This window comes from Antechinus flavipes, chromosome 2 (genome assembly GCF_016432865.1).
Source record: "Antechinus flavipes isolate AdamAnt ecotype Samford, QLD, Australia chromosome 2, AdamAnt_v2, whole genome shotgun sequence".
In the NCBI taxonomy this organism is placed as follows: Eukaryota; Metazoa; Chordata; class Mammalia; order Dasyuromorphia; family Dasyuridae; genus Antechinus; species Antechinus flavipes.
This window is the reverse complement of record NC_067399.1, coordinates 60,701,770-60,722,455: the sequence shown is the minus strand read 5'-3', so window position 1 is coordinate 60,722,455 and position 20,686 is coordinate 60,701,770. Positions and strand designations below refer to the sequence as shown.

Below are 20,686 nucleotides of genomic sequence, written 5' to 3'. Positions count from 1 at the left end.
TGACGCACAGCGTGCCCCATGACGCCATCGCGCCTGCATTTGAAACTTGGCGCCCTAAGGCCGCCTCCCATGATACCCCGCGCCACTCCTCCCTCTTCTCACCTTTACTCCCCCCTCCTCCCTTCCCCTGTCCGTCACCCTCCCTTCTTCTCCCTCCGCCGCCCGGCCTGCTCTTCTCTCTTCCCCCCCTCCCCTCCCTGCTTCCCTTATCAGCTCCAGCAATACCGGCAGCCCCGACGCAGGCGCACTGCGCCGCGCCGCCGCCATTTTGTGTCCGAGGCTGTGGAGCGATTAAACCGTGCGCGGAGCTGCCTGTTTCCGAGCGGCGGCGGCGGCGACTGGTGGCTGGGAGGCCGGAGCGGGCCAGACGGCGGCCGGGACGGCCGGAGCGGGCCGGGCAGGCGAAGGAGCGGGCGCCGCGGGGGGGTGTGGCGCGGCGCGGCGCGGAGGTAAGGGGGGAAACGCGGGGTTTGCAGGGAGGTTTCGCGGGCCGCCTCTAGGTGTCACGATGGGGCCGCTCCGGTTGGCGCTGGCTGCAGCCCCGGCACCAGCCGCCGCCGCCGGGGGGTGTTTGTCTCCCTCTATCGTCCCTGCTGCGGCGCCGGCCGCCGCCATTTCCCTGCCGCCATCGCCGTCGCCGCCGCCATCGCCGCCGCGGCGGGACCCGAGGCCCGGGGCCAGGGCCGGGCGGGGCCGAGCCCTCCAGGCCCCGACTCCATTTTCCTTCCTTTGTCTTGGCCCGCTCGGCGGCCCCGGGCCGGCCCGGCCGCTCTCCTTGCTCGTCCGCCCCGGGCTTCGTCCCGCTCCCTCCTTCTCCCAGCCCCGACGCTGGCCCCGCCGCCCCCGTGTCCCCGGAACCTCCTGGGTGCTCAAGCCCCGCCGCAGCAATCGTCGTCCCCGCCGCCTCGCCGGCCCCGTTCCACAGCCCGGCCGCCTCCGCGCCGCCAGTCGACGGCCGCCTGTCGGCTCGCCGCTCACTCGGGGCTACGCGGAGCGCCGGAGTCCGGCCGGCGGCCAGCCCCCGGGGGCCTGGGGCGGCCTTGTACCCGCGCTGCCGCCGCCGCCGCCGCTTCGCCGCCCGCCGTCGTCTCTGTGTGGTCCAGAGTGGCAGAGGCGGCGCTGCAGCTACTGCTGCGAGCAGAGGGACCCCGCGAGCTGGAGAGAGCTCCCTCTGCACTCTGGCTGAGCAAGACTCCCCACGCTGCTGCCACTCACGCGCCCCGCACCCACGCGGCCGTGCCCGGGGGCGGGGGGCCTCGCGGGGCGGGGGAGCGGGGTCACTGCGCAGAGCCCCGGCCCCAGACCCCGCGGGACGAAGGAATGCCCTACACCAATGACACGTCGGTCCGTTCCCCCGCGCGCCTCCCCACAAATCCCCTCCCCCCCCCCGGGGTTCTTTATTTCTGTGCTCATCCTCGGGGTGAGCCCAGTGCTGGAGCCCTGAATCCGGGCACTGCGGGAGCCCCAGACGTCCCGACCCACGCCTAGCTTGTTTCACTTTGGTTGAACTTCGTTACTTGTTTCCAGGAAGTAGCCCAATGGGCATCTTGTAGATGGAGCTTGTGGGGGCTTTTTCTTCCCATTTTTACCCTCAAACCTGTTTCATGCTTGTGCTCTTGACAACTTGTCATCAGGCAAGCTTATCCTTTGCTTCTGATCCACACATGTTTATATGGGGTCGGAATTTGGAGTTCTTGTTAAGCATGTAAAAGTAATTGGAAGCACTTAGTGGCCTAAGACATTTGAACTGCACTCCTTTTCTTGGCATTTAGGTTTTTAGATTGTTCTTGTGTTTGTTCCTATGTGAATTTTTAAATATTTGATCTTGATGACTAAAATTAGAATCGCTCAGTTCTCAATTACAAGCACCATTCTTGTAATAATAACTCAACAGGTATAATGAGCTTTCCTGACAGTTTTCTGAAGTAATGCCAGTATTAACCCCGTTGTACACATAATTCTCTGAGCTCCCATTTCTTAGAGATCACACAGCTAGTAAATATCATAGGTAAAATTTTCCACTCTATTCTCCCCTACCACCACAGCTCATTTTTCTTTTCCATGTAAACTTATTTCTTGTCACTTTTTTCATTACCTGAGAGAAACATTGTCTTTAGAAAGATTTCCTTTTTTTTTTTTTTCTTCAACTTTAGAGGAAGTGAAGAACACTTCCCAGCACAACAGTAGATAATTATGTTTGGGACCTAGATCAGTTCAGAAAAAATTAATTCATTAAAAAAAATTTTTTTTTAAAGTCTTTTTGGCCGTTTTTATTAGCTCAAAAAACTTAGTTATAAAGTATTTATAATTTGATTAATTATGACTAACTAGAAAAATTCACATTCCTTCTACTTAAAGTGGATTTTAAAAATAATTTTATAAGAATTTATTGTATTTTTTTTAAGAATGTGTTTTTAATTTGTAAACACTTATACAGTCGGGCAGATAGTTGATTGTGGACAGAGAGAGTGAAAGTAACTAAAATGGGGGTTGTAGGTTAATGGTCCTTACAAGGTTGGTACTATCATTTATATCTGGAAATTAAGGTTCATACAGATTAAATAACTTCCTTTAGCTTACACTGAGGCTAGGAACTATATCTCCAATGATTTTTCTGTTCCCCATATTTAATCATTGTATGGAATATTTTTACTTTGCAAAATAATGGTTGTGATCAACTACAATTTTGTAGCAAATAATAATTTACTGTGTTCCACTACACTGTCACCTTAAATCTTTAATTACTGTTTCATCTCTAAATTAACTTGGAAGAATTTAGATTGATTCTGAGTTTCTTAGAACTACTATTTATCTCAAAGGGAATGTAGGATTCTTTTATCCTCCCTTTGCATTCTACTTAATCGAGTATAAACTGGTATATATCAAGTGGAGGATTTCCATCTTGGGCCTTTTCCCCAACATTCTTATATTTTGCATCAGAAGTGCAAGAATCTACTTAACCTTATTCTCAGTTTTATTTTATCCATCTTCAAGATAATGAATTGCTTTTGTTTTCAAAGAAAAGTGCATTTGTCACTCTTCCAGAGAATTTCTCATTTAAGTTACTATGTACCTTTCATTGCAGCGTTTCTGAATGAATAATGAGCAATTAGTAGTTCACATTTCATCTCATTTAGTAGATTTCTGGAGGCATTGCTGAAATGGTAGCTCTAGTTTCCCTCTACTTATACACTTAATCCTTCTGCCTATGATGTGTATATATTTTTATTTCTATTACTGTTTATTTAACCTCTCTTCCTCTTCAGTCATCTCCCTCCACCCCAATGCTGTCCTTTTTAAGTAGGCATAGTATGAAAGCATATAACTATGTTTGCTATTCTCTGTTCTTAATTTAAAGACCAGATGAGGTCAACAATGCAAAAACAAACAGGAAAAAACTATTCTGGACCAGGAGTTAAAATACCTCAATCTGTGTTCCGTATGCTTCTGTTTACTAGCTCCTTTGATGTTGAATAAATCTCTTTACCTTTCTTTCCATCATTAGAATGAAATTAATATTTGCTCTGATGCCAGGGGAAAGACATTTAGGATTTATAGAGTATTATGTTAGAAATGTACTGTTTAGATAAGGAATGTCATCTGTGCCTTCTGAAAGTTTGTAATCTACTCAAGGGGTAAGACTGACCAAGAATACTGGATATTATTGTGAAATGCATTAGTTAAAAAGGTTCTGGGTGAATATTTATAGACTTGTTAATTGGTATTTTTTTTTAACATCTATATGACCTATTTTTCTTTTATCTTTGAGTTACCTCCCCTTGATTAGGGGTGTGATAAGAAATTCTTTGTCATGGTGTAAATCTCTGGCCTTTAATTTTAATTTTTCAGTGCTGACTGGGGAAGAGAATAAGCATTTATATTGTACCCATTATGTGCCAGGCACTGTGCCATTCAGTGCCATTTGAACCTCATAACAGCCCTGCCATGTGGTACGTTGTTATCCTGATTGTGTGTAGTAGACAGTTAGGTGATTTGCCCAAAGGGAGGTAGAGTGTCTGAAGGTGGATTTGAATTCACATCTTCTGACTCGAGGCCCAGCACTACTGTGAACTATCTCACTGGCTAAAGTAAGGATGTTGTTCTCTGAGCTTTCTCATTCAAACCCTGAGTTTTGTTGTTTGTTAGGAAGTTTTTCTCCTTTTTGATGTCTTTTTTGAATTTCTCTAGCAACATATTATATACCCAGTTTTTAATTAGTAGAAAATTACAATTTTTGAAGAAAATGGGCCTCAGTTCAAGCAGTCAGCAAGCATTTATTAAGCATTTACTATGTACCAAGTACTGTGTTAAGTTGTAGAGATCCAAAAGGAAAACAAAAAATGGGTCCTTCCCTCCAGAAGTATTTGTTATGTGGGTGATGCTATGTAGATACCCCCCACTCCATCTGAAACTTGCGGAGAGGAAGGTAAGGAAGGTACTGAAGAGCTTCCTGCTGATGGAGATACTTGGTGCTATATTTTGAAGGAAGATGGGGAAACCAAGAGGCCAAAGTGTGGGGCACAAGGGAAGGATTCCAGGCTTCTGGGGACCACTAGGGCCCAAAGACATTGACTTGGTCAGGAGAAAGTGCAAAGGGACCAGAGTTGGGTCTAAGAAAACTGGGGAAGTGGGAAGGGTTGAGTTTTTGAAGAGCTTTAAGTGCTAAACAAGGTTTTTATATTTGATATCAGAAGTAACAGGGATGAACTGGTGCTCATGACATGGTCAGACCAGTACTTTATAAAAATTGGCATGGTTACTGAATGGAGAATGACGGAGAAATACCAGCTGGGAAACTATTTCAAAAGGTCCAAGTTAGTGACAGGGCCTGAACTACTGAGTTCAAAGGAAGGTCCTTTAAGGTGTGAAAATAGAAATGAGTTGACAAACAGATTAGAGTTAAGGATGACATTGAAAGTACACGATTAGGGGGTGCCTTTTCTAGGAATAGGGAAGTGTGGAAGAGAGGTACTTTTTGTAGAAAGGATGATAAGGGATGTTTTGTTTTTGTTTTTGTTTTTAAATGTATGTCTTTGAATTTGAGAATTTCAAGTCCCAACTGAATATACATATAGATCTTGGTCTCTTTGCATAAAAATGATAATTGAATCCAAGTGAAGTAGCATAGAGAGAAAAGAGATTCCCAGGACAGAGCCTTGGGAGACACTCATAAGTAGTGGGTGAGACATGGATGAAGAATTAGCAAAGGAGATTGAGCAGTCAGGTAGCCGAAGGACTAGGCAAGAGCAGTATCACAGAAACTGGAAGAGAATATGCAGAAGGACCATGATCACCAGTGTGTCACATGCTGGGAGGGCAAGAAGGGTGAAATTTGAGACATCCTTAGAAGGAAAAGTATGTTCTCCATCTAATGAAGATTGATACTCTGCCCAAAACAGTCCAGGTGCAGGAGGACTGAATCTTGTAGTTCTCTCTACTACCATATTAGGATCATGAACTCATATTTGCAACACCCTCTTCTTGATTTATATGTCAATAGATAAAGATACAGAGGTCTGATTTAGTCTGGTATATTTTTGTCTGTTTTGCATTATCCCATTTTTCTTTATCCCCCGTTTTCCTCTTGAAGGAGATTTTGGCAACAAGTATTATTAGCAGATAGGTTAAAGAGTGAAATTAAGGGTAGAACAAAACCTTATGTCATAGGTGAGCTCAATGGATAAATATAGAAGGTAATAAACACATAAAAAGAACAAGGAAGAAAATATGAATAGTAACTAGGAAATTCCTTTCATATCTGAAGAGTTTGCCTACTAGACAAAGAATAGAGGGAATCACAGAAGAGAAAATGGAAACTATTACATAAAAAAAATTTTTTAAGCCACTTTTGCACAAACAATATCAATGCAGCTGAAATTTTAAAAGAAAATTTGCAGTAAAATTTTTCCAATAAAGGTCTCAATTCTATGATCTATAAGGAATTGTTTCAAACTTATAAGAACAATATCCATCTCCCCAGTTGATAAGTGGTCAGAGAAAGAAATCCAAGCTATAAAGCATATTTTTAAAATTCTGTAAATCATCAATTAGAGAAGTACAAATTAATCAACACCAAGGTTCTGTCCCAACCCAATTTGGCAAAGGTTATAGAAAACAAAAATAACATATTAAGAGAGATGGCAAGAGGGAAAAAAAAGCATATTAATCCATTGCCATTGAAACTGTTGAGGGCAGTAAGTACCATCTTCCTATTTCCTCTGTTTTATAATCTCAGGTCCACACCCTGGACTCTACTGTTTCTCAAACACCCACATATCTCCTCCAAGCTGTTGCCCAAGGTTAGTTTCAACTTTGCAACATCTCTCTAGTATATGCCCTTCTCTCTTATGGTGTCTTCATCCCGTTGCAGACCCTTGTCACTTCACACTTGGATAATTGAAACGGCCTGCTGGTGCGTCTACCTGCCTTAAGTCTCCTCACTCCAAAACATCTTCCATTTAGTCTCCAAAGTGATTTTCCTAAATGCTGGAATGACTAAGTTACCTGTCTACTCAGTAAGCTCTAAGAGCTTTTTGCTTCTGGGATAAAAATAATAATAGCTAGCATTTATAAAGCACTTCCTATGTTTTTGGCACTGTGATAAGTACTTTACAGTTATTTCATCAAAAACAAAGTCATCTTATTTGGCATTCAGAGAGCCCTTTATAGCCCAGAGAATCCACTTTTACCCTATCCCATAAGTCTTCCCAGTCTTCGTATACCTTATTCTCCCCTGGGTACTATTTGATCCAGTGGAGCTGACTTTTTAACCATCCTTCCTACTGAGAATGTTCACCTAATGTTCACCTTCTTCCTCTCTCCCTGATGACTGACCTATCTTCTTTCAGGTCATTTTTTGGAAACTTTTTCTAACCCCTCTTAATTCTAATACCTTGCCTCAAACCTGTTCTGTTTGGGACAGAACCTTAGTGTTGATTAATTTGTACTTCTCTAATTGCTGATTTACAGAATTTTTAAAATATGCTTTATAGCTTGGATTAGTTTCTCTGAAAACTCATCTATATTTTTGGCCATTTATCAACTGGGGGAATACATGTATTTTTCATGTATATACATTGTCTATACGAATTTGCTTGTCTACCCCCCTTGATTGTGTGCCCGTTCTGGGTTGGAACTGTCTTTAACTGTCTTTTTGCCACTTGGGATCCCTAGTGCTTAACACTGTGCCTGGAACACAGTAGGTGCTTAATAAACATTTCTTGACTGAAGAACTAAGGCTTTGAATTGGTTTTTCCATTCTAGAAAGCAATTTGTAGTTTTGCCCTAAAAGTTACTAAGTTACACAAACCCTGTGCCACTCCCCACTCCCCCATCCCCCCACATACCACTAACCAGCCAACTGACATTTCCATAGAGATTAACAAAGAAAAACAACTTTAAAAAACTCCCTATATACTTAACATATACTTAACAGTTACCCTTTTTGAAATGCCAGAAGTTGGAAAGTTATTTAAGAAATAGAAGAATGAATTATGGTATATGAATATATTAGAAGTAATATCGTGCCCTAGGAGTGATGAAATGTAGTTTGAGAAATCTGAGAAATTTTGTTCTGAGTGGATTCAGAGTGAAGTGAAAAGATTTAGGAAGACATTTTATATGATGATAATATTGTTAAGACAAACAACTTTGAAAGACTTAATTCTGATTTATCCATAAAACCAACAGTAATTCCAGAGAACTGATGAAGTAGGCTATCTATACTTCCTACTTCCTGACAGTAGTGATAGACTCAAAGTGCAGAATAAGACAGCTTTTGAACAAGATCAGTACAAAAATTTGTTTTGTTTGACACAGCATATTTTTTAATTGGGAGAGTTGGAGAAAATTAATGCTTGTTAATGGGAAAAAAGTGAAATTTAAAAGAATAAAGTTGAATTTTATAAATAAGGCAGGAAAAGAATTGTTCTAGTATAGTGTTCTAATTTCTAGACCACTTGTTTTTTGATTCTCTTATCTTATGACTATTATCCTTGTCTTCCTCTCCAAGAGCGTTCAGTATGCTAGGCAAAGTGCCAGTTATCTTTCTCAATTTTTTTTTTTTTTTAGGAAATTGGGTCTGTAAAGAAAATAAAAGTCAAAAAACCAATGACAGACCAAACTTATCCAAACGAATGTTGACCTGTTAGAGACTGAATGCTTATTCAGTATTCCCTTGAGGTCATTGTTGCCCCCAAACATGTTTGGAATGCCACTGTAATTGTTTACAAGCTGTTAAAAAAAAAGTCTTTTATGATTATGGTCTTGTTGGGTATTTTTTTGGTTTGTTTTCAACCAAAACCAAGGATAACAAGGATTCTTTTCCATGCTTGGCTTTGATCTTTTTGGGTTATTTCTAAAAAAGTAAATTTGGCCTCAAAGGAAAAACATTCTGTGACAGTTGACAATATTCAAAAGAATCTTCCATGAGCTTTGGAAGATTTAAAGAGAATTCTGAGTGATGACAGTTTTCTTGGAATCAGTATATTGCCCCCCATGGTGATGTTTTCAGATTTAAGTAATTTATGTCATGCTTTTTTGCAGCACTTGATATTTATTTGATTGTCACAATAACTCCATGAAGTATTATATTTGATTTTTAAAAACCACTACTTGATAGCAGTGCCTTCTTCATAACTTGGCTTGATGTCTTTCTAGGAATTAACTGATGATTTCAATGAATATCATGTGGAATACACATTATAGAACCCAAAGATAGGGCTTTTTGTCAGTCATCTCACATTAGGTTTTTTTGTTTTAGTTACAAAAATTTGTAAGAATCTGTTCTTGATGCTTTTCATCAAAAACTTCTATATGTACATATCTATGTTTTTAAGTATTTATTAAAATAGTTATATGCCAGGCACTGAGCCAAGTGTATACAAATGCAAATAAAAAGCAAGGGAGACTATCCACTACCTTCAAGCTTGACTTCTAATGGAGGAAGACAGCACATTAAAAGGAACTAGAAATTCAGAGCATTACAGAAAACTCATCTCTTAGAGCTCAATATTCAGGGCAAGAATCTATGGACCTATGAATGGGATTGGGGGAGGCATCAAGAAATTGGAAAATGATCCTCCTTATTCTGGCTAATTATCCTTTTAATAATCCTTTTGTTAATTTCACTGTCATTTGAATTTTTTCCTTTTCTATCTTAATTAGTACTGTATCAACTTAGTTTTTCGAGGTTTTGGTAATTTGTGGAGTTTAGTTTTACATGACAATTTCTTTATGTACTTTTTCCTTATATAAATTCAGAGATAAGTATAGCTTTTGGCTAAAACTATTCTGATTCCATTAACGTATAACTTGGGAGTGGTCAGCTCATGATATTTCAGATTTTTTGCTGAGGGTTTCTCTGTCATTAGCACAGTTAACATTTTTGCTATTTGGTTTTCTGGAGAATAGAATCAAATATATTATTAACAAAATAGCCATGAAAACCTATATTACCATTGGTAATAGATGTACATTTTTGTTCTGTTGAACAATAATTTGTACTTTATTCTTTTAGAATGAATGTTGATCTTCAGCAGAGGGTCAAGATGTTGTAGTGAACTAATCATTGAGGACTTGGAGTCAAAAACCTGGATACTGTTTCCCTTCTCACAAGCTGACTTTGCAGGCACAGAAAGGTAAATGTTTTCATTTCTTGATCTCAGAGATAGATGTAATACAGGTTGTTTCCTTTTTATCCTTTTCCAGATATAGATATATTGTAATTTTAACTCTTGAAATCATGGTGATTATCCACTTATGAAATTATTTCATAGAGTCATCAGAGCTCTTTTTGCATTAGGAATATTGAAAGAAGTACTAATGTCACTTGCTACTTCAATATTTGCTGTGTTCTCTGAATTCATGGGTTTGGGTCTTGTTTCTAACATGCCAGTTGTACAATCTTACTACATGTTTAGTGGAGACTAATAACTGTCTTTAAACTTAAACACAGTCATGAAAAAGGTATCAAACCTTTTTTAAAAATAACTTTTTATTGACAGTACATATGTATGGGTAATTTTTTACAACATTATCCCTTGCACTCACTTCTGTTCCGACTTTTCCCTTCCCTCCATCCCCTTCCCTAGATGGCAAGCAGTCTTATACATGTTAAATATGTTATAGTATATCCTAGATGCAATATATGTGTGCAGAACTGAACAGTTCTCTTGTTGCACAGGAAGAATTGGATTCAGAAGGTAAAAATAACCTGGGAAGAAAAACAAAAGTGTAAACCATTCACACTCATTTCCCAGTGTTCCTTCTCTGGCTGTAGCTGATTCTGTCCATCATTAATCAATTGGAACTGAATTAGATCTTCTCTTTGTTGAAGATATCCATTTTCATTAGAATACATACTCAAACAGTATTGTTGTTGAAGTACATAATGATCTCTTGGTCCTGCTCATTTCACTTAGCATCAGTTCATATAAGTCTTTCCAAGCCTCTCTGTATTCTTCCTGTTGGTCATCTCTTATAGAACAATAATATTCTATGATATTCATATACCACAATTTATCCAATCATTCTCCAGTTGATGGGCATCCATTCATTTTCCAGTTTCTAGCCACCTCAAAAAAGGGCTGCCACAAACATTTTGGCACCTGCAGGTCCCTTTCCCTTCTTTAATAACTCTTTGGGATATAAGCCCAAACTGCTCCATCAAAGGTTATGCAGAGTTTGATAACTTTTGGGGCATAATTCCAAATTGCTCTCCAGAATGGTTGGATTCATTTGCAACTCCACCAACAATGCATCAGTGTCCCAGGTTTCCCGCATCCCCTCCAAGATTCATCATCAGATCTTTTTTGTTGGGCAAGTGTAATGGGTAGAAGTTACAAAGAGACAAATTTGGGCTTAATGGGGGTTAGGCTACCCTAAGAGAAAATGAATCTTCTTTGCTGGAAATCTTTAGGCAAAAGCTGTCTGTTAGTTTGTTAGGAGAATCATTCTCTTTTGGACTGGGTGCCTTCCATCTCTGAAATTCAGTGACTTAAAGTAACTAAAAAGTTTATCAAAGGTTTAAACAAACTTTTCTTTGTTAAGCCAAATGAAAGGCAGAGAGATCAATCTATAGTCACACACTTAGGAATCAGGGATTACAGTTGATTGTGCCATTTGTCCTAGAATGACCGTCTAGTATCCCACCCATGTCCTTTCCTATTTGGTAGAACCTGCTAGGATTTGGGCTTCTCTGGCACAGCCTTTTAAGAAATTCCTGTTCCCATGTTGAACCTAGAGTACAGAACTTAGGTAGAATGTTATTTATATGGTAGCAGCTATTAGCGAGGAAGATAAAAATTTTGTTTAAGGTGGACTGTTCCCAAATAAGATTATATATACAAATATTAATAGATTTGCTATTTTTTTTAACTTAGAGTTATATTAATTAAGGCGGGGAGGGAAAGAAGAATACAGGTGTAATTTTGATATTCTCTCTGCAACTATTTGTTTTCCAGACTGAAATTTTGCTCCCTTATTGGTTTGAGGAGAAACTATCTGGATTAGAATTGGGTAGCTCCAGAAATAATTTGTAACTTGTATCCTGAAAGTTTTATTGGATAAGTGGCTAGAAAATGCATGTTAATACGCTTATTTAAGAGAAACCACTAGATGAGCCAGCTTCATGAGCGAAGACTTGGACTTTAGGAACTCATTATTCAAGTCATTGAGAAGACAATAAACAAGACATAGATAGACTAGGAAGACTGGGTTTGAGCCTCCCCTCTGGTACATACAGGATGTGTGACCCTGAGCCCTAGTCAACTGACTCTGAGAGCTCAAATTGCAAAAAAAAAAAAAAAAAAAAAAAAAATGCAGACCTGTAAGGGTAGGAGTTGACTCCCTTCTAAGCCTAGTGTCCATCCCTATTAATCGAATAGTAGAAGAGGCTTAATGGCAGTTCTGCCAGAAGCCATATGGCAAAGTTTTGTATTTTTTTATTTAAATTACTGGGTTCTCAGATATAGGATTACAAGTTTAGAACTGAAAGTTATTCAGAGGTCATCCTTCTCATTTTACAGATGAGAAAACTGAGGTGGTCCAAGGCTTGTCCCCAACCCCCATAACAGTGACTTGAGTCCTTTTTCAGCCCTATAATCGGCCCAAGCTGTTTAACTTCCTAGGCCCTTAGCTTCTAATCCATAGTATAATAATACTTCAAGATCTTGTAAACCTTTAAGTGCTATTTAAAAGGGATTAAGACGGTTGTTGTTGTTTTAACTATTACTTGTTACCTTGAAGAAGTCATTTAACTTCTTGATACAAGTTTCCTCATTGGGAAACAAACTCAATTCTGTCAAACTTAGGAATCTGTGATCTTCTTGCTTTCTTTTATAACAGAATTAATAACTAGTATAAACATCTCAACAAGAGAAATTTTTTCAAGTTTCATCCATTTGTAGAGTTGTGAAAGTTTGCTTGAGAATTTTGTGTATGAACTCTCAAAATTTATATTTGCTTAAGTAAGTTCTCTTTCTTTGAACAGGTTGGAAGAATTTAATTAAAAAAAAAATTAGAAATGGTAGAGGGAGGAAATTATTGAAACATGGGATTATGCCCGAGATCTATTATTTACACAACATACTCCTTCTCCTGCCTCCATGTATTTTCACTTGCTGTTGCCAATTCCTAGAATTCTCCTTCTTTTCATCTCTTGGTTTCTTGCCTTTTTTCATATTTGGTAAATTTTACAGGAAGCCTTTCTTCTATTGATTATCTCTAATTTATCCTGTACATATCTTGTTTGAATAGTTTTCCTGAGGCAGCCATCTGATTGTTAACGTCTTGAAAACAAAGACTGTTTTTGCCTTTCTGTCCCAAGCATTTTAGCACATCGTGGGTGCTTAATAAATGTTTGTTGACTGATTCTTGTTTCTGAGTTAGAATTGCTGTGGATTGAGAAAAACTACCCAACTTTGCAAAGTATTAATGCCTTCTCTTACTAAGTGGGGCACTTGAGGAGGGAGGAAGAGACTGTAGCCTCTGCTTCTTCACCTATAAAATGGAAATAATAATTGTAATGCCAAAATTACAGACGTCAAAAGAACTGATGACCGAAAAAGTCAGTCTTTTGGGTATCTGGGAGGCTTACCTGTAGCATTTGCATTGGATCTTGAAAAAGAGTTCTCTTTCAACAGAAGTTGGGGTTGAGGAATGCATATTGTAGGGCATTCCAGATATAAAGAATTTTGTGAGTAAACACATGGAGACAGAAAGTGCAAGGATGTGTTTAGGGCATAGAATCAGTCTTGATTAGCTGGAATAAAATGTTGGGAATGAATAGTGGGGGGAAACTGGAAAGTTAAAAATTAGTGATTAAGGGTGGGGATAAAGGCCTGGACTAGAAGGTTGATGGGAATAAGAGAGGAAATGTATTAAGAATATTGCCACGGTAAAGTTTGAAGCAGCTACGTTTGATAACTGGATAGAAGGGGTATGATAGAAAGAGTGACTGTTAGGATTTTGTGCATGGGTAAATGTGAAAAGATTGATGCCATTTAATAGGAAAAAAGAAATCAAGAGGAAAGAACAGGCTCTGAGGAAGATGAAGGGTGTTAAGTTTTATATATAATGAGTTCAAGATCCACTACAGATTGAATTTTTTTAAATTACATACCAATTTACGAGAGTAACTCTGAACAGCAATGAACTTTATGTAGACTTGATAAGTTAGCCACTTTGAGCTCAATTTACCTCATTGTTTCTCATGTTTTGATTACTTGAAATTTGACAGACAAATGATCTTTGAATCAGTAATTCATATATTAGTGGTTAAATAGATCATGCTATTGAGTTTCTTAAATTTTGTATTTCACACCAAAATTAGATCCCTGTTTGTCTTTACATTTGTATGATAAAGCTTGACTAAAAAGAGGATGCTTAACTGATCTTAATATAAATTGGATTAGAAAATGTGGCTCTAAAAGGCCCAATTTGAATCCTTCATTTCTTTTTTGTGCCTTTTAAAAAATCTACATATTATTCTAGGTATGCTTATTTCCATTTCCCTCTGCATCAGTTCATATCAGTCTTCCTTTGTTTCTTAGAAATGTTTATTTTATATATTAGATATAATAGTTTTCATTTAAAATCCTAATATGGGAAGAGGAGGAGAAAGACATTAGATCCTGTCCAACCAAGAATATTTATCTTAAGGTCTTTCTTCTCTCTTATTTTTTTGTCTTGCATCTTTCCTAGGGAAGTGGTTTACTTTTTTTTTTTTAATCTGTATCTAATACTGGTGTGTAGTCAGTGCTCTAAAAATCCTTATTTTAGGAAGAGAAAAGATACAAGTACAAAGAATAGTAAAAAAAAAAAATTAGAAATGAAGTAGGAGGTTTTCCTCTTCTACCTATATTTTTTTGGGGGGATGGTTCATTTGCTACTTTCATATTACATGGAGTTCTTGGATGCTATATTCAGTTTTTTTAAAAGTGGCATTATTGGACTACAAAATTAGCGTGTTTCCAGTATTCAAAGTTATATTTTATTTTGATTTTTCTTTTTAAATGCGATTAGACAAACTCCTATGAGCAATAATTATCATATTGTCTTATACTACATATTTCTTACATAGCTGCCCTGTTAAAAAATGATTATAACCTTAATTGGCTGTAAGGCCATGATCTTCATTAGAATTGACAGCATTTTCCCATTAAAACAGGATCATGGCTTAGAACATTTCATCTTTGGAATCTAGCAAGTCTTAACTTTTTTACCCTTTTTAGGGGGTATAAGGGAAGAAAGACCTTGAAATAGTAAGATTTATCTACTCTTATTCTTTAGCTTAAATAAAAGCAAATTGGTGGTAGTGAAAAACCAAGGGAAAAGTTGTTTCTTATAATGATACATTTTTGAGCTTGGTCCACATTTTGTCTTATTGTCAGAATAAATTCGCCTTGGTGTGTATACCTACCTTTACTTTTATATGCATTAATTCCACACTATGCTTTTCTACCCTATTTGTTATGATGGGTTTTTTTTTTTTTTGCAGGGGGTGGGGGGGGGGAAGAACTATTCATTTTTGTCCTCTGATTATTTCAGTGAAATGATTCTATTCAAAATATTGACTGTATTGCCACTTTGGTTCTAAATTCATTTGCTCCACAATTTTTAGGGTTCTACTTTTTTTCTGAGCTATCTTTGATTTTTCTGTGTGGTTGTGTCTAGTTTAATTTATGTTCTAACATTATTTCGTTATTATTTTGAGACTGTATCTCCCTGTGTCACCCAGGCTGGAAATGAAGCTTTTGCTCCCAGGCCTAGGCTTGATATTAAAACCATGACTAATTTGTCCTTCCTTAGGTAGCCTGTTGGTCTACCATTCTCCAGGGACACACCACATCTGTACTTTAGCCTATTGCACCTTAGAACTCTTGAACTTAGATCCATCAGCCTCAGTTTCCCCCAGTGGCAGGTATTACAGATAGGCACACCATACCAGCCATTGCTGGTATTTTTTCAAAATGTCAGCTGTTTGTTGTGCTCTTCTAGTAATAGAAAATGAAGTTCCACCAAACCAATGAAACATATTGGTCAGGAAACATTAACTTCTACATTAAGCTTCTAATAAGCTCTATAATAAAAGCATATCTCAAGTGCTTTTTGGTTTTTTTTTTTTTTTTAATTTTACTTAGGACAGGTTTGTATTGTTGAATACCAAATATTACAATAGAAAGATAGGTATCTCTCTATATACACATAGACATACATAGACATTTCTCACTCTTTCCCTGGGCAAAAGTAATGAGCCTACTACTTAAGACCCATAAGTGGAGAGCCCTCAGAAGCATCCTGGCTAGTTCAGATGTAAAAACTTTGAGGCCAATGAAGGTAATGTGATTCAAAATCACACAGGTACTAAGTAGCTTTAGAGGTCCTCTGACTTGAATCTGAAATCTTTTCCCTATACTATATATAGTAAACCACTTGTACACTGTATAAAATTTAGTATCTGAATAACAAAGTCAAAATTGGGCAGTATCTAGGGTCACTTTGCCATACATGTTTCTTTCTTGATTTTCATGATAAAGATAATTCACATTTACCAGCTCTTCAGAGCCCTTTCTTTGACCGTGAAGACTGTGATAGAAGTATTTTTCCCCATTTTACAAATGAGAAAAGGCCTTCCCCTCACAATCCCACAAACACCAAGCAAGTATGTCAAGCCTCCTATTCACTCATGGCTGTCACCTCAAGTCCTGGCTACATAATAATGCTGTACCCCACTGTTTCTTGTCTCAGGTTATGCCTGGACCTTGAGTGGTTTGGATGGTGTGTTTCCAAAAAAAAAAAAAAAAAAATGCTATTTCTACTTGAGGGTTTCTTGGTGTAATGGTAGACTAAGCATGAGTATTTGTCCCTTAATAATAATTGTTCTAAGAGTCATGTTAGTTTTAATTTGAGCCTAGTTTGACTGTGAGGGATTTTTAATTTATTCTTCAAATGTATCTGTATACTAGTTAGTTTTTGACAGGGGGGTTACAACCAAAATTTTCAAAAAATAATACATATTTTCCAAATATTTATGTATACATTTTTACCTTTTCTCTTAAAAACTACTTACACTTATCTAGTAGGGTATATTTATGAGCAGATTAGGTGATAGAACTCTAAAATGATGGCCCTCCCTCATCATTTTGCAAAACTTGGCTATATATTAGATTCTTCAGGATTTGAATGCTTTGAGGAACATGTGATTTGGAAGGAGCTCTTATTCTTTCTACCCAGAAAGAAGGAACAAATAGTTTTCTCTTCATATAATTCCTCAGAAGAATTGAGAACTAGGATTGTCCTTGGATTTGTATTATGAAATTCAAATGGAGTCTCTTAAGAATATTCAGAAGTTAGTTGCTAGTATCCTTCCAAATGAACTTATATCTTGAACATATGAAGAGTATAATAAATAGTTGTTGAATAAGTAGATATTTCCTTTTAACTTTCAGGAGTTGATAGTGACTAGATCTATGAATCCAAATCTTAATGATAAATAATAATCCAACAATTTATTTAATAATTGTTGCATTTTAATGTAATAATTAGATATTACATGTAATTATATAATAAAAATAATAAATAATTCAAATAAATTGTTTAGTGATGGGGAATGTCACTCATAAAATAAATAAATAAACGATGGTGGGTGGTGGTAAATTGGGGACAACTAGATGGCACAGTGAATAGAGCATTCACCCTCATGTCAGGAAGACCTGAATTCAAATCTGGCCTCAGACACTTGACACTTCCTAGCTATATGACCGTAGACAAGTCACTCAACCCCTCACTTGGTTACATACTTATCTAGCTAAAATGTTTGTCATTCACTACTTAACCACTTGGTTTAATGCCTGTTAATTTTTAGATTAGGAGGTGCAAAAGATAGAATATCAGGCCCCAAATCAGAAAGACTCACTTTCCTGAATTCCAGTCCAACTTTACTTAGTAGTTGTGGACCCTGGGCAACTCACTTAACCCTGTTTGCCTTAATTTCTTCATCTGTAAAATGACCTAGCGAAGGACATGGCATACTATTACTGCAGTATCTTTGCCAAGAAAAACCCAGAAGAGGTCGTGTAGAATCAGACATGGCTGAACATATAAATATAATTAAAATGTTATCTATGTTTTATTGTTTTTTAAACTGTTGTTAACTTTCCCAATTACATTTTAATCTGGTTCTGGCCATGCAACACTTTTTTTTTTTTTAATAACTTTTTATTGACAGAGCCCATGCCTGGGTAGTTTTTTTTACAACATTATCCCTTGCACTCACTTCTGTTCTGACTTTTCCCCTCCCCCAGATGACAAGCAGTCCTATAAATGTTGAATATATCACCTTATATCCTAGATACAATATGTGTGTGCAGAACCGAAGTTCTCTTGTTGCACAGGAAGAATTGGATTCAGAAGGTAAAAATAACTTGGGAAGAAAAACAAAAATGCAAGCAGTTTATATTTATTTCCCAATGTTCTTTCTTTGGGTGTAGCTGCTTCTGTCCATCCTTGATCAGTTGAAACTGAGTTAGATCTCTTTATTGAAGAGATCCACTTCCATCAGAATACATACTCATACAGTATTGTTGTTGAGGTATGTAATGATCTCTTGGTTCTCATTTCACTTAGCATCAGTTCATGTAAGTCTCGCCAAGCCTCTCTGTATTCATCCTGCTGGTCATTCCTTACAGAACAATAATATTCCATAATGTTCATATACCACAATTTACCCAGCCATTCTCCAATTGACGGGCATCCATTCAGTTTCCAGTTTCTGGCCACTACAAACAGGACTGCCACAAATATTTTGTCACATGTGGGTCCCTTTCCCTTCTTTAGTATCTCTGTGGGGTATAAGCCCAGTAGAAACACTGCTGGATCAAAGGGTATGCACAGTTTGATAACTTTTTGAGCATAGTTCCAAATTGCTCTCCAGAATGGTTTAATGTATTCACAGTTCCACCAGCAATGTATCAGTGTCCCTGTTTTCCCACATCCCCTTCAACATTCCCATGCGACACTTTAAACTATGCCATGTCTTTGTATGAACATGTCAAGTCACTTTTAGTCCTGAAAATGCTTTGATCCCTCCATTGCTCCCTTTCCCCCCATTCTCCCCTTTTTTTTAAAGGCGAATGAGAGAAAAGGAGGTTATAAATAGATGTTGTTTTCTGGTCAGTTCTTGCTGAGAATCCATTACCATGGTCATCAATATTTTTCCCACCCCACTTTAAGAGAACTTTCTCCTCCATTCAGTTCTTCTCTGGTGCCTATTGTGCTATAGCCTTCATGTTTTCTGTTAGGGTAATAATGTCTGTCTTTTACAATACAAGGAAAATAATTTTCCTCATAATTAGCTTTATTTTTGTTCCAAAAAGATCAAAATTTCTCATTCCCATTCTCATATCGTTCTTCCGTTAATATTCAGAATGTTAGACCATATCCAAGAAGTGTAAGGGCTTTTGGTTCTTGGGGAGTGAATAGATGCTTTTTGGCTTGTGCTTTTTCCTCTAATGGGAAATAGAGCCAGTACGCATTTAAATGCCTGCTGCATAGTTCTCACTTTGTTGTGAGGTTAAATATCCTTGGCCCACTAAACATCACTTTAAAATGAGGATGTTAGAATTATCTTAAGATCTTTTCCACACTAAATCCTATGATCCTAGGATTATGGATACTCTTTCCACTTCCTCTGCCAAAAAGGTACTACTTAATTTGATGTGCTTGAGGTCATTTGGGGCCCATATGAGACTCTTTCAGTGGTTCTGTTTTGTAAGTGTCCACAGTAACTGAGGCTTGCAGCCTTTTGAAAGGGAATGGGATGAAGTGGAGAAATTCTATAGGAAGTGGTATTTTTTTTATAAGCTTCTTTAAAAAATAAGCTGTGACATTTTAGCAGGTTATTTGGACTTCACAAGTGCAAATCATGTGTTAAATAAAAGAACTAGAGCTTTCTGCTTAATAAAATTTTATTAATTTTTGTAGAGCTATTCCATCATGTCTGTTTTCCTCTTTACTTGGCTCCTCTCCCATCCTATCCCCTTAAAAAATATGAAATGAATACAAACAATTCTGAGAAGACTTAATGAAGTAAAGTAAAGAAGGTACTGCTAAAGGAACAATGTAAACTGAAACTGCAGCAATATAAATGAACCATGAAAAGAGAATAAAACACTAATCAAATACAACTTAAATGTTAGAATTGTACAAGTAGAACTTTGTAACACATCGCTCTTTTAAAAATCAATAAATTAACAATTGTGGGAAAGGTGTTACTTTTCAGGAGAGTTTGTTGAGAGTTGTCTGTCAAAATAAAATGTATCAGGCTTTTAATTAACTAGCACAGTTACCAGGCTTGTCTCTATGACAAATCTTTTTAGCATCCTTAGGAATTCTTATTTTTAAAGCTGACTTAAATTTTGGCCAGATTTTTGTACCTTTTACAACAAATGTTTTGATTTCGTGGAATCAGATAATTAAACTTTCAAAAGACAAAAAGTTACTAAAGTTACTAATTTCAATTTTGTTTTCTATATACTAGACTCTTCAGAAGTCTGCACTGTGGTTAATATGTGAACCGTAGCTAGTATGGGCTTGAGCCCTAAACCAGTCAATTAGAATTGCCTCTATGCTGTTTTATGTTTAGTACTGTGTTGAGTTTTGTAGAAATAAGATGATTTTTACTAACCAAACACTTAGTATAATTTGAGGATATAAAAACAACACATGAATGAAAATAATGTGAGTGCATGTGAGAGACATATGATACATTTATTTTATTAGATCTCTCTCTTGCCTCATTATATTGTATTTGTTGATTTAAATGTTCCTTTCTCTTAGAACATCAGCTCCTTGAAGGCAAACGTTGTTCTTTCCTTTTTTTTGTATGTCCTCCCTAGAACAGTGCTGACCAATATTGGTATCACTTAGGGTTAACTGCTGGACTTCAAAACAGCATTTTAATTCCACAGTTGAAGCATAAACTTAGAAAAGGGTATCAAACTTAGCATTAGCATGACTAGATTAAGCAGCCCATTAAAATAAAGAATGCATGTTGAATAAGAAAAAAAAATCCAAGAGTTTGCTGCATCTAGAAAAACATCTTAAAAAATATATACATGCACAATGAAAAGGAGAAGGCAATAAAATAAAATCATTAAACTTATATGAAGGAAAAACTAATTGAATT

At 37.6% G+C, this 20,686-nt stretch overlaps 1 protein-coding gene across 3 annotated transcripts in view; it reads left to right on the top strand.

Annotated features, from left to right (window-relative positions):
• The first annotated feature begins 347 nt into the window (after positions 1-347).
• Positions 348-20,686, top strand: part of CTCF (CCCTC-binding factor) — a 42,261-nt gene continuing 21,922 nt past the window's right edge. For 2 of the 3 annotated variants that reach the window (XM_051975010.1, XM_051975011.1), the window contains exons 1-2: positions 348-449; positions 9,518-9,638. The gene's annotated coding sequence lies outside the window, so the exon portion shown is untranslated. The remainder of the gene's footprint in view (positions 450-9,517; positions 9,639-20,686) is intronic. The other variant, XM_051975009.1, reaches the window with a different exon arrangement.